This window comes from Uloborus diversus, chromosome 6 (genome assembly GCF_026930045.1).
Source record: "Uloborus diversus isolate 005 chromosome 6, Udiv.v.3.1, whole genome shotgun sequence".
Lineage (NCBI taxonomy): Eukaryota > Metazoa > Arthropoda > Arachnida > Araneae > Uloboridae > Uloborus > Uloborus diversus.
Window position 1 is genome coordinate 93547998 of NC_072736.1, and position 12504 is coordinate 93560501.

At 42.4% G+C, this 12504-nt stretch overlaps 15 non-coding genes across 15 annotated transcripts; 13 read left to right on the plus strand and 2 right to left on the minus strand.

The window, feature by feature from the left end:
- The first annotated feature begins 674 nt into the window (after positions 1 to 674).
- Trnaa-agc (transfer RNA alanine (anticodon AGC)) lies at positions 675 to 747 on the plus strand. Its single transcript has one exon. It is a non-coding gene; the product is annotated as a tRNA-Ala (tRNA).
- Positions 748 to 2140: 1393 nt separating this feature from the next.
- On the plus strand, positions 2141 to 2213 carry Trnaa-agc (transfer RNA alanine (anticodon AGC)). Its single transcript has one exon. It is a non-coding gene; the product is annotated as a tRNA-Ala (tRNA).
- Positions 2214 to 2299: 86 nt separating this feature from the next.
- On the plus strand, positions 2300 to 2372 carry Trnaa-agc (transfer RNA alanine (anticodon AGC)). The gene has a single exon. It is a non-coding gene; the product is annotated as a tRNA-Ala (tRNA).
- A 283-nt stretch (positions 2373 to 2655) lies between these two features.
- Trnaa-agc (transfer RNA alanine (anticodon AGC)) lies at positions 2656 to 2728 on the plus strand. Its single transcript has one exon. It is a non-coding gene; the product is annotated as a tRNA-Ala (tRNA).
- A 404-nt stretch (positions 2729 to 3132) lies between these two features.
- Positions 3133 to 3205, plus strand: Trnaa-agc (transfer RNA alanine (anticodon AGC)). Its single transcript has one exon. It is a non-coding gene; the product is annotated as a tRNA-Ala (tRNA).
- Positions 3206 to 4645: 1440 nt separating this feature from the next.
- Positions 4646 to 4718, plus strand: Trnaa-agc (transfer RNA alanine (anticodon AGC)). The gene has a single exon. It is a non-coding gene; the product is annotated as a tRNA-Ala (tRNA).
- A 601-nt stretch (positions 4719 to 5319) lies between these two features.
- Trnaa-agc (transfer RNA alanine (anticodon AGC)) lies at positions 5320 to 5392 on the plus strand. Its single transcript has one exon. It is a non-coding gene; the product is annotated as a tRNA-Ala (tRNA).
- A 765-nt stretch (positions 5393 to 6157) lies between these two features.
- Positions 6158 to 6230, plus strand: Trnaa-agc (transfer RNA alanine (anticodon AGC)). Its single transcript has one exon. It is a non-coding gene; the product is annotated as a tRNA-Ala (tRNA).
- A 762-nt stretch (positions 6231 to 6992) lies between these two features.
- Positions 6993 to 7065, plus strand: Trnaa-agc (transfer RNA alanine (anticodon AGC)). Its single transcript has one exon. It is a non-coding gene; the product is annotated as a tRNA-Ala (tRNA).
- An 883-nt stretch (positions 7066 to 7948) lies between these two features.
- Trnaa-agc (transfer RNA alanine (anticodon AGC)) lies at positions 7949 to 8021 on the plus strand. Its single transcript has one exon. It is a non-coding gene; the product is annotated as a tRNA-Ala (tRNA).
- A 406-nt stretch (positions 8022 to 8427) lies between these two features.
- Positions 8428 to 8500, plus strand: Trnad-auc (transfer RNA aspartic acid (anticodon AUC)). The gene has a single exon. It is a non-coding gene; the product is annotated as a tRNA-Asp (tRNA).
- A 1043-nt stretch (positions 8501 to 9543) lies between these two features.
- Trnaa-agc (transfer RNA alanine (anticodon AGC)) lies at positions 9544 to 9616 on the plus strand. Its single transcript has one exon. It is a non-coding gene; the product is annotated as a tRNA-Ala (tRNA).
- Positions 9617 to 10025: 409 nt separating this feature from the next.
- Positions 10026 to 10098, plus strand: Trnaa-agc (transfer RNA alanine (anticodon AGC)). Its single transcript has one exon. It is a non-coding gene; the product is annotated as a tRNA-Ala (tRNA).
- Positions 10099 to 10740: 642 nt separating this feature from the next.
- Positions 10741 to 10813, minus strand: Trnaa-agc (transfer RNA alanine (anticodon AGC)). The gene has a single exon. It is a non-coding gene; the product is annotated as a tRNA-Ala (tRNA).
- Positions 10814 to 12213: 1400 nt separating this feature from the next.
- On the minus strand, positions 12214 to 12286 carry Trnaa-agc (transfer RNA alanine (anticodon AGC)). Its single transcript has one exon. It is a non-coding gene; the product is annotated as a tRNA-Ala (tRNA).
- Positions 12287 to 12504: the final 218 nt, after the last annotated feature.

Sequence of the window (12504 nt, forward strand, 5' to 3'; positions counted from 1 at the left end):
GGGCGTAGATCAGATGGTAGAGCGCTCGCTTTGAATGCGAGAGGTACCGGGATCGATACCCGGTGTTCCCACGTGTGTTTTTAAATGTTCTTCCTAAGATTTAAATTTATATTTTGTTCCGTTTTTTTTGTAGACTTTCAAAAGTGCTGTAATACGAAGGGGGCGTAGCTCAGATGGTAGAGCGCTTGCTTAGCATACGAGAGGTACTGTAATCGATACCCGGCGCTTCCACGTGTCTTTTTTTAAACTTCTTCCAAGATTAAATTTATATTTTCTTCAGTTATTTTTGTAGATTTTCAAAAGCGCTGTAATATGAAGGGGGAGTAGTTCAGATGGTAGAGTGCTCGCTTAGCATGCGAGAGGCATCGGGATCGATGCCCGGCGCTTCCACGTATCTTTTTTTTAAAACGTTTTCAAGAAGTAAAGGATAAATTCTAAACTCAAAAATCGTTTCAAGAAATTTTTATTTTTTATTCTGTTAATTTTTTGGACTGTCAAAAGCGCTGCAAAACGCAGAGGGCGAAACTCAGATGGTAGAGCGCTCGCTTAGCATGCGAGAGGTACCGGGATCGATACCCGGCGCTTCCACTAGTCTTTTTTTAAAATTCTTCCACGATTAAATTTATATTTTCATCCTTTATTTTTGTAGACTTTCAAAAACGCTGGACTACGAAGGGGGCGTAGCTCAGATGGTAGAGCGCTCGTTTAGCATGCGAGAGGTACCAGGATCGATACCTGGCGCTTCCACGGGTCTTTTTTTAAACTTCTTCCAAGTTTAAATTTATATTTTCTTCCGTTATTTTTGTAGACGTTCAAAAGCTCTGGACTACGAAGGGGGCCCAGCTCAGATGGTAGAGTGCTCGCTTAGCATGCGAGAGGTACCAGGATCGATACCTATCGCTTCCCCGTGTCTTTTTTTAAACTTCTTCCAAGTTTAAATTTATATTTTCTTCCGTTATTTTTGTAGACGTTCAAAAGCTCTGGTCTACGAAAGGGGCTTAGCTCAGATGGTAGAGCGCTCGCTTAGCATGTGAGAGGTACCAGGATCGATACCCGTCGCTTCCTCGTGTCTTTTTTTTAACTTCTTCCAAGTTTAAATTTATATTTTTTTCCGTTATTTTTGTAGACTTTCAAAAGCTCTGGTCTACGAAGGGGGCGTAGCTCAGATGGTAGAGCGCTCGCTTAGCATGCGAGAGGTACCGGGAACGATACCCGGCGCTTCCACGTGTCTCATTTTAAACAACTTCCAAGATTAAAATTTGTATTTGTTTCCGTTATTTTTGTAGATTTTCGAAAACGCGGGAATACGAAGGGCGCGTATCTCAGATGGTAGAGCACTCGCTTTGCATGCGAAAGGTACCAGGATCGATACCCGGCGCTTCCCTGCGTTTTTTTTACAAAATTGTTTCTAAGAATCACACTTAAATTTTGTTTTCCTATTTTTTTTTAGACTTTCAAAACAACTGTAATAACAAGGCTTCGTCTCAGCTCTTCCACGTATCCTTTTTATAAAACATTTTCAAGAAGTAAAGGATGCAATTCTAAACTCAAAAATCGTTTCAAGAAATTTATTTTATTTCTTCTTCTGTTACTTTTTCAGACTTTCAAAAGCGCTGTAATACGAAGGGGGCGTAGCTCAGATAGTAGAGCGCTCGGTTAGCATGCGAGAGGTACCGGGGTCAACACCCGGCACTTCCACGTATCTTTTTTTAAAACGTTTTCAAGAAGTAAAGATGAATTCTAAACTCAAAAATCGTTTCAAGAAATTTTTATTTTTTATTCTGTTAATTTTTTGGACTTCCAAAAGCACTGTAATACGCAGAGAGCGAAACTCAGATTGTAGAGCGCTCGCTTAGAATGCGAGAGGTACCGGGATCGATTCCCGGCGCTTCCACGTTTCTCATTTTAAACTGCTTCCAAGATTTAAATTTATTTTTTGTTCCGTTATTTTTTTTAGACTTTCAAAAGCTGTGCATACGAAGGGGACGTAGATCGGATGGAAGAACGCTCACACAGCATGCGAGAGGTACTGGGATCGATACCAGGCGCTTCCACTGGTCTTTTTTTTAAATTCTTCCAAGATTAAATTTATATTTTCATCCTTTATTTTTGTAGACTTTCAAAAACGCGGGACTACGAAGGGGGCGTAGCTCAGATGGTACAGCGCTCGCTTAGCATGCGAGAGGTACCAGGATCGATACCTGGCGCTTCCACGTGTCTTTTTTTAAACTTCTTCCAAGTTTAAATTTATATTTTCTTCCGTTATTTTTGTAGACTTTCAAAAGCTCTGGTCTACGAAGGGGGCGTAGCTCAGATGGTAGAGCGCTCGCTTAGCATGCGAGAGGTACCGGGATCGATACCCGGCGCTTCCACGTATCTTTTTTTGAAATGTTTTCTAGAAGAAAATAATGAATTCTAAACTCAAGAATCGTTTAAAGAAATTTTTATTTTTTATTCTGTTAATTTCTTGGACTTTTAAAAGCGCTGTAATACGCAGAGGGCGAAACTTTGATGGTAGAGCGCTCGCTTAGCATGCGAGAGGTACCGGGATCGATACCAGGCGCTTCCACTGGACTTTTTTTAAAATTCTTCCAAGATTAAATTTATATTTTCTTCCTTTATTTTTGTAGACTTTCAAAAGCGCTGGACTGCGAAGGGGGCGTAGCTCAGATGGTAGAGCGCTCGCTTAGCATGCGAGAGGTACCGGGATCGATATCCGGCGCTTCCACGCGTCTTTTTTCAAACTTCTTCCAAGATTATATTTATATTTTGTTCCGTTATTTTTGTAGACTTTCAAAAGCTCTTTTCTACGAATGGGGTGTAGCTCAGATGCTAGAGCGCTCGCTTAGCATGCGAGAGGTACCGGGATCGATACCAGGCGCTTCCACTGGTCTTTTTTTAAAATTCTTCCAAGATTAAATCTATATTTTCTTCTTTTATTTTTGTAGACTTTCAATACCGCTGGACTACGAAGGGGGCGTAGCTCAGATGGTAGAGCGCTCGCTTAGCATGCGAGAGGTACCTGGATCGATACCCGGCGCTTCTACGTGTCTTATTTAAACTGCTTCCAAGATTTAACTTGATATTTTGTTCCATTATTTTTGTATACTTTCAAAAACTCATTTCAACGTAGGGGGCGTAGCTCAGATGGTAGAGCGCTCGCTTAGCATGCGAGAGGTACCGGGATCGATACCCGGCGCTTCCATGAACGTTTTCTTTAAAACGTTTTCAAGAAGTAAAGGATGAATTCTAAACTCAAAAATAGTTTAAAGAAATTTTTATGTTTTATTCTGTTAATTTTTTGGACTTTCAAAAGCGCTGCAATACGCAGAGGGCGAAACTCAGATGGTAGAGCGCTCGCTTAGCATGCGAGAGGTATTGGGATCGATACCAGGCGTTTCCATTGGCCTTTTTTTAAAATTCTTCCAAGATTAAATTTTTATTTTCTTCCTTTATTTTTGTAGACTTTAAAAAGCGCTGGACTACGAAAGAGGCGTAGCTCAGGTGGTAGAGCGCTCGCGTAGCATGCGAGAGGTACCGGTATCGATACCCGGCGCTTCCACGTGTCTTTTTTTAAACTGCTTCCAATATTTAAATTTATATTTTGTTCCGTTATTTTTGTAGACTGTCAAAAGCGTTGTAATACGAAGGGGGCGTAGCGCGGATGGTAAAGCGCTCGCTTAACATGCGAGAGGAACCGGGATCGATACCCGGCGCTTCCACGTGTCTTTTTTCAAACTTCTTCCAAGATTATGTTTATATTTTCTTCCTTTTTTTTGAAGACTTTCAAAAGCTCTTGTCTACGAAGGGGGCGTAGCTCAGATGGGAGAGCGCTCGCTTAGCATGCGAGAGGTATCGGGATCGATACCCGGCGCTTCCACGTGTCTTATTTTAAACTGCTTCCAAGATTTAACTTTATATTTTGTTCCGTTATTTTTGTAGATTTTCAAAAGCTCTTTTCTACGAAGGGGGCGTAGCTCAGATGGTATAGCGCTCGCTTAGCATGCGAGAGGTACCGGGATCGATGCCCGGAGCTTCCACGTGTCTTATTTAAAACTGCTTCCAAGATTTAAATTCCTATTTTGTTCCGTTATTTTTGTAGACTGTCAAAAGTGTTGTAATACGAAGGGGGCGTAGCGGGGATGGTAAAGCGCTCGCTTAGCATGCGAGAGGTACCGGGATCGATATCCGGCGCTTCCACGCGTCTTTTTTCAAACTTCTTCTAAGATTATATTTATATTTTGTTCCGTTATTTTTGCAGACTTTCAAAAGCTCTTTTCTACGAATGGGGTGTAGCTCAGATGGTAGAGCGCTCGCTTAGCGTGCGAGAGGTAGCGGGATCGATACCCGGCGCTTCCACGTATCTTTTTTTTTTAAACGTTTTCTGGAAGTAAAGGATGAATTCTAAACTCAAAAATCGTTTAAAGAAATTTTTTATTTTTTATTCTGTTAATTTTTTGGACTTTCAAAAGCGCTGTAATACGCAGAGGGCGAAATTCAGACGGTAGAGCGCTCGCTTAGCATGCGAGAGGTACCGGGATCGATACCAGGCGCTTCCACTAGTCGTTTTTTAAAATTCTTCCAACATTAAATTTATATTTTCTTCCTTTATTTTTGTAGACTTTCAATACCGCTGGACTACGAAGGGGGCGTAGCTCAGATGGTAGAGCGCTCGCTTAGCATGCGAGAGGTACCGGGATCGATATCCGGCGCTTCCACGCGTCTTTTTTCAAACTTCTTCCAAGATTATATTTATATTTTGTTCCGTTATTTTTGTAGACTTTCAAAAGCTCTTTTCTACGAATGGGGTGTAGCTCAGATGGTAGAGCGTTTACTTAGCATGCGAGAGGCGCCGGGATCGATACCCGGCGCTTCCACGTATCTTTTTTTTAAAACATTTTCAAGAAGTAAAGGATGAATTCTAAACTCAAAAATCGTTTAAAGAAATTTTTATTTTTTATTCCGTTAATTTTTAGGACTTTCAAAAGCGCTGTAATACGCAGAGGGCGAAACTCAGATGGTAGAGCGCTCGCTTAGCATGCGAGAGGTACCGGGATCGATACCAGGCGTTTCCACTGGCCAGTTTGTAAAATTCTTCCAAGCTTGAATTTATATTTTCTTCCTTTATTTTTGTAGACTTTCAAAAGCGCTGGTCTACGAAGGAGGCGTAGCTCAGATGGTAGAGCGCTCGCTTAGCATGCGAGAGGTAACGGTATCGATACCCGGTGCTTCCACGTGTCTTTTTTCAAACTTCTTCCAAGATTATGTTTATATTTTCTTCCTTTTTTTTGAAGACTTTCAAAAGCTCTTGTCTACGAAGGGGGCGTAGCTCAGATGGGAGAGCGCTCGCTTAGCATGCGAGAGGTACCGGGATCGATACCCGGCGCTTCCACGTGTCTTATTTTAAACTGCTTCCAAGATTTAACTTTATATTTTGTTCCGTTATTTTTGTAGATTTTCAAAAGCTCTTTTCTACGAAGGGGGCGTAGCTCAGATGGTATAGCGCTCGCTTAGCATGCGAGAGGTACCGGGATCGATGCCCGGAGCTTCCACGTGTCTTATTTAAAACTGCTTCCAAGATTTAAATTCCTATTTTGTTCCGTTATTTTTGTAGACTGTCAAAAGTGTTGTAATACGAAGGGGGCGTAGCGGGGATGGTAAAGCGCTCGCTTAGCATGCGAGAGGTACCGGGATCGATATCCGGCGCTTCCACGCGTCTTTTTTCAAACTTCTTCTAAGATTATATTTATATTTTGTTCCGTTATTTTTGCAGACTTTCAAAAGCTCTTTTCTACGAATGGGGTGTAGCTCAGATGGTAGAGCGCTCGCTTAGCGTGCGAGAGGTACCGGGATCGATACCCGGCGCTTCCACGTATCTTTTTTTTTTAAACGTTTTCTGGAAGTAAAGGATGAATTCTAAACTCAAAAATCGTTTAAAGAAATTTTTTATTTTTTATTCTGTTAATTTTTTGGACTTTCAAAAGCGCTGTAATACGCAGAGGGCGAAATTCAGACGGTAGAGCGCTCGCTTAGCATGCGAGAGGTACCGGGATCGATACCAGGCGCTTCCACTAGTCGTTTTTTAAAATTCTTCCAACATTAAATTTATATTTTCTTCCTTTATTTTTGTAGACTTTCAATACCGCTGGACTACGAAGGGGGCGTAGCTCAGATGGTAGAGCGCTCGCTTAGCATGCGAGAGGTACCGGGATCGATATCCGGCGCTTCCACGCGTCTTTTTTCAAACTTCTTCCAAGATTATATTTACATTTTGTTGCGTTATTTTTGTAGACTTTCAAAAGCCCTTTTATACGAATGGGGCGTAGCTCAGAAGGTAGAGCGCTCGGTTAGCATGCGAGAGGTACCGGGATCGATACCCGGCGCTTCCACGTATCTTTTTTTTAAACGTTTTCTAGAAGTAAAGGATGAATTCTAAACTCAAAAATCGTTTAAAGAAATTTTTATTTTTTATTCCGTTAATTTTTAGGACTTTCAAAAGCGCTGTAATACGCAGAGGGCGAAACTCAGATTTTAGAGCGCTCGCTTAGAATGCGAGAGGTACCGGGATCGATTCCCGGCGCTTCCACGTGTCTCATTTTAAACTGCTTCCAAGATTTAAATTTATTTTTTGTTCCGTTATTTTTTTTAGACTTTCTAAAGCTGTGCATACGAAGGGGGCGTAGATCGGATGGAAGAACGCTCACACAGCATGCGAGAGGTACTGGGATCGATACCAGGCGCTTCCACTGGTCTTTTTTTTTAAATTCTTCCAAAATTAAATTTATATTTTCATCCTTTATTTTTGTAGACTTTCAAAAACGCGGGACGACGAAGGGGGCGTAGCTCAGATAGTAGAGCGCTCGCTTAGCATGCGAGAGGTAATAGGATCGATACCTGGCGCTTCCACGTGTCTTTTTTTAAACTTCTTCCAAGTTTAAATTTATATTTTCTTCCGTTATTTTTGTAGACGTTCAAAAGCTCTGGCCTATGAAGGCGGCGTAGCTCAGGTGGTAGAGCGCTCGCTTAGCATGCGAGAGGTACCGGGATCGATTCCCGGCGCTTCCACGTGTCTCATTTTAAACTGCTTCCAAGATTTAAATTTATTTTTTGTTCCGTTATTTTTTTTAGACTTTCAAAAGCTGTGCATACGAAGGGGGCGTAGATCGGATGGAAGAACGCTCACACAGCATGCGAGAGGTACTGGGATCGATACCAGGCGCTTCCACTGGTCTTTTTTTTAAATTGTTCCAAGATTAAATTTATATTTTCATCCTTTATTTTTGTAGACTTTCAAAAACGCGGGACTACGAAGGGGGCGTAGCTCAGAAAGTAGAGCGCTCGCTTAGCATGCGAGAGGTACCAGGATCGATACCTGGCGCTTCCACGTGTCTTTTTTTAAACTTCTTCCAAGTTTAAATTTATATTTTCTTCCGTTATTTTTGTAGACGTTTAAAAGCTCTGGACTATGAAGGCGGCGTAGCTCAGGTGGTAGAGCGCTCGCTTAGCATGCGAGAGGTACCAGGGTCGATACCTGGCGCTTCCACGTGTCTTTTTTTAAACTTCTTCCAAGTTTAAATTTATATTTTTTTCCCTTATTTTTGTCGACTTTCAAAAGCTCTGGTCTACGAACGAGGCGTAGCTCAGATGCTAGAGCGCTCGCTTAGCATGCGAGAGGTACCGGTATCGATACCCGGCGCTTCCACGTGTCTTTTTTTACACTGCTTCCAATATTTAAATTTATATTTTGTTCCGTTATTTTTGCAGACAGTCAAAAGCGTTGTAATCCGAAGGGGGCGTAGCGCGGATGGTAAAGCGCTCGCTTAGCATGCGAGAGGTACCGGGATCGATATCCGGCGCTTCCAGGCGTCTTTTTTCAAATTTCTTCTAAGATTATATTTTTATTTTCTTCCGTTATTTTTGAAGACTTTCAAAAGCTCTGGTCTACGAAGGGGGCGTTGCTCAGATGGTAGAGCGCTCGCTTAGCATGCGAGAGGTACCGGGATCGATACCCGGCGCTTTCACGTGTCTTATTTTAAACTGCTTCCAAGATTTAACTTTATATTTTGTTCCGTTATTTTTGTAGACTTTCAAAAGCATTGTAACACGAATGGGGCGTGGCTCAGATGGTAGAGCGCTCGTTTAGCATGAGTGAGGTACCGGGACCGATACCCAGCGCTTCCACATGTCTTTTTTAAAACTTATTCCAAGATTATATTTATATTTTCTTCCGTTATTTTTGTAGACTTTCAAAAGCTCTGGTCTACGAAGGGAGCGTAGCTCAGATGGTAGAGCGCTCGCTAAGCTTTCGAGAGGTACCGGGATCGATACCCGGCGCTTCCACGCGTCTTATTTTAAACTGCTTCCAAGATTTAACTTAATATTTTGTTCCGTTATTTTAGTAGACTTTCAAAAGCTCTTTTCTATGAAGGGGGCGTAGCTCAGATGGTAGAGCGCTCGCTTATCATGCGAGAGGTACCGGGATTGATACCCGGCGCTTCCACGCGTCTTTTTTCAAACTTCTTCCAAGATTATATCTATATTTTCTTCCGTTATTTTTGAAGACTTTCAAAAGCTCTAATCTACGAAAGGGGCGTAGCTCAGTTGGTAGAGCGCTCGCTTAGCATGCTAGAGGTACCGGGATTGAAACCCGGCGCTTCCACGTGTCTTACTCTAAACTTCTTCCAAAATGTACCTCTATATTTTGTTCCGTTATTTTTGTAGACGTTCAAAAGCTCTGGACTATGAAGGCGGCGTAGCTCAGGTGGTAGAGCGCTCGCTTAGCATGCGAGAGGTACCAGGGTCGATACCTGGCGCTTCCACGTGTCTTTTTTTAAACTTCTTCCAAGTTTAAATTTATATTTTTTTCCCTTATTTTTGTCGACTTTCAAAAGCTCTGGTCTACGAACGAGGCGTAGCTCAGATGCTAGAGCGCTCGCTTAGCATGCGAGAGGTACCGGTATCGATACCCGGCGCTTCCACGTGTCTTTTTTTACACTGCTTCCAATATTTAAATTTATATTTTGTTCCGTTATTTTTGCAGACTTTCAAAAGCTCTAATCTACGAAAGGGGCGTAGCTCAGTTGGTAGAGCGCTTGTTTAGCATGCGAGAGGTACCGGGATCGATACCCAGCGCTTCCACGCGTCTTTTTTTAAACTTCTTTTAAGATTATATTTATATTTTCTTCCGTTATTTTTGTAGACTTTCAAAAGTTCTGGTCTACGAAGCGGGCGTAGCTCAGATGGTAGAGCGCGCGCTTAGCATGCGGGAGGTACCGGGGTCGATACCCGGCGCTTCCACGTGTCTTATTTTAAACTGCTTCCAGGATTTAACTTTATATTTTGTTCCGTTATTTTTGTAGACTTTCAAAAGCATTGTACTACGAATGGGGCATGGCTCAGATGGTAGAGCGCTCGTTTAGCATGCGTGAGGTACCGGGATCGATACCCAGCGCTTCCACGCGTCTTTTTTAAAACTTCTTCCAAGATTATATTTATATTTTCTTCCGTTATTTTTGTAGACTTTCAAAAGCTCTGGTCTACGAAGGGGGCGTAGCTCAGATGGTAGAGCGCTCGCTTAGCATGCGAGAGGTACCTGGATCGATACCCGGCGCTTCCACGTGTCTAATTTTAAACTGCTTCCAAGATTTAACTTGATATTTTGTTCCATTATTTTTGTAGAATTTCAAAAACTCTTTTCTACGTAGGGGGCGTAGCTCAGGTGGTAGAGCGCTCGCGTAGCATGCGAGAGGTACCGGTATCGATACCCGGCACTTCCACATGTCTTTTTTTAAACTGCTTCCAATATTTAAATTTATATTTTGTTCCGTTATTTTTGTAGACTGTCAAAAGCGTTGTAATACGAAGGGGGCGTAGCGCGGATGGTAAAGCGCTCGCTTAGCATGCGAGAGGAACCGGGATCGATACCCGGCGCTTCCACGTGTCTTTTTTCAAACTTCTTCCAAGATTATATTTATATTTTCTTCCTTTTTTTTGAAGACTTTCAAAAGCTCTTGTCTACGAAGGGGGGGGGGGTAGCTCAGATGGGAGAGCGCTCGCTTAGCATGCGAGAGGTACCGGGATCGATACCCGGCGCTTCCACGTGTCTTATTTTAAACTGCTTCCAAGATTTAACTTTATATTTTGTTCCGTTATTTTTGTAGACTTTCAAAAGCTCTTTTCTACGAAGGGGGCGTAGCTCAGATGGTATAGCGCTCGCTTAGCATGCGAGAGGTACCGGTATCGATACCCGGCGCTTCCACGTGTCTTTTTTTAATCTGCTTCCAATATTTAAATTTATATTTTGTTCCGTTATTTTTGTAGACTGTCAAAAGCGTTGTAATACGAAGGGGGCATAGCGGGGATGGTAAAGCTTAATTATACAGTATAAAATATTATATTTGTATAATTTGAAAAAAGACGCGTGGAAGCGCCGGATATCGATCCCGGTACCTCTCGCATGCTAAGCGAGCGCTTTACCATCCGCGCTACGCCCCCTTCGTATTACAACGCTTTTGACAGTCTGCAAAAATAACGGAACAAAATATAAATTTAAATATTGGAAGCAGTGTAAAAAAAGACACGTGTAAGCGCCGGGTATCGATACCGGTACCTCTCGCATGCTAAGCGAGCGCTCTAGCATCTGAGCTACGCCTCCTTCGTAGACCAGAGCTTTTGAAAGTCGACAAAAATAAGGGAAAAAAATATAAATTTAAACTTGGAAGAAGTTTAAAAAAAGACACGTGGAAGCGCCAGGTATCGATCCTGGTACCTCTCGCATGCTAAGCGAGCGCTCTACCACCTGAGCTACGCCGCCTTCATAGGCCAGAGCTTTTGAACGTCTACAAAAATAACGGAAGAAAATATAAATTTAAACTTGGAAGAAGTTTAAAAAAAGACACGTGAAAGCGCCAGGTATCGATCCTGGTACCACTCGCATGCTAAGCGAGCGCTCTACTATCTGAGCTACGCCCCCTTCGTCGTCCCGCGTTTTTGAAAGTCTACAAAAATAAAGGATGAAAATATAAATTTAATTTTGGAAGAATTTAAAAAAAAGACCAGTGGAAGCGCCTGGTATCGATCCCAGTACCTCTCGCATGCTGTGTGAGCGTTCTTCCATCCGATCTACGCCCCCTTCGTATGCACAGCTTTTGAAAGTCTAAAAAAAATAACGGAACAAAAAATAAATTTAAATCTTGGAAGCAGTTTAAAATGAGACACGTGGAAGCGCCGGGAATCGATCCCGGTACCTCTCGCATGCTAAGCGAGCGCTCTACCATCTGAGCTACGCCCCATTCGTATAAAAGGGCTTTTGAAAGTCTACAAAAATAACGGAACAAAATGTAAATATAATCTTGGAAGAAGTTTGAAAAAAGACACGTGGAAGCACCGGGTATCGATACCGTTACCTCTCGCATGCTAAGCGAGCGCTCTACCATCTGAGCTACGCCTCCTTCGTAGACCACCGCTTTTGAAAGTCTACAAAAATAAAGGAAGAAAATATAAATTCAAGCTTGGAAGAATTTTACAAACTGGCCAGTGGAAACGCCTGGTATCGATCCCGGTACCTCTCGCATGCTAAGCGAGCGCTCTACCATCTGAGTTTCGCCCTCTGCGTATTACAGCGCTTTTGAAAGTCCTAAAAATTAACGGAATAAAAAATAAAAATTTCTTTAAACGATTTTTGAGTTTAGAATTCATCCTTTACTTCTTGAAAATGTTTTAAAAAAAAGATACGTGGAAGCGCCGGGTATCGATCCCGGCGCCTCTCGCATGCTAAGTAAACGCTCTACCATCTGAGCTACACCCCATTCGTAGAAAAGAGCTTTTGAAAGTCTACAAAAATAACGGAACAAAATATAAATATAATCTTGGAAGAAGTTTGAAAAAAGACGCGTGGAAGCGCCGGATATCGATCCCGGTACCTCTCGCATGCTAAGCGAGCGCTTTACCATCCCCGCTACGCCCCCTTCGTATTACAACGCTTTTGACAGTCTACAAAAATAACGGAACAAAATATAAATTTAAATCTTGGAAGCAGCTTAAAATAAGACACGTGGAAGCTCCGGGCATCGATCACGGTACCTCTCGCATGCTAAGCGAGCGCTATACCGTCTGAGCTACGCCCCCTTCGTAGAAAAGAGCTTTTGAAAGTCTACAAAAATAACGGAACAAAATATAAAGTTAAATCTTGGAAGCAGTTTAAAATAAGACACGTGGAAGCGCCGGGTATCGATCCCGGTACCTCTCGCATGCTAAGCGAGCGCTCTCCCATCTGAGCTACGCCCCCTTCGTAGACAAGAGCTTTTGAAAGTTTTCAAAAAAAAAAGGAAGAAATATAAATATAATCTTGGAAGAAGTTTGAAAAAAGACGCGTGGAAGCGCCGGGTATCGATCCCGGTTCCTCTCGCATGCTAAGCGAGCGCTTTACCATCCGCGCTACGCCCTCTTCGTATTACAACGCTTTTGACAGTCTACAAAAATAACGAAAAAAATATAAAATTGAAT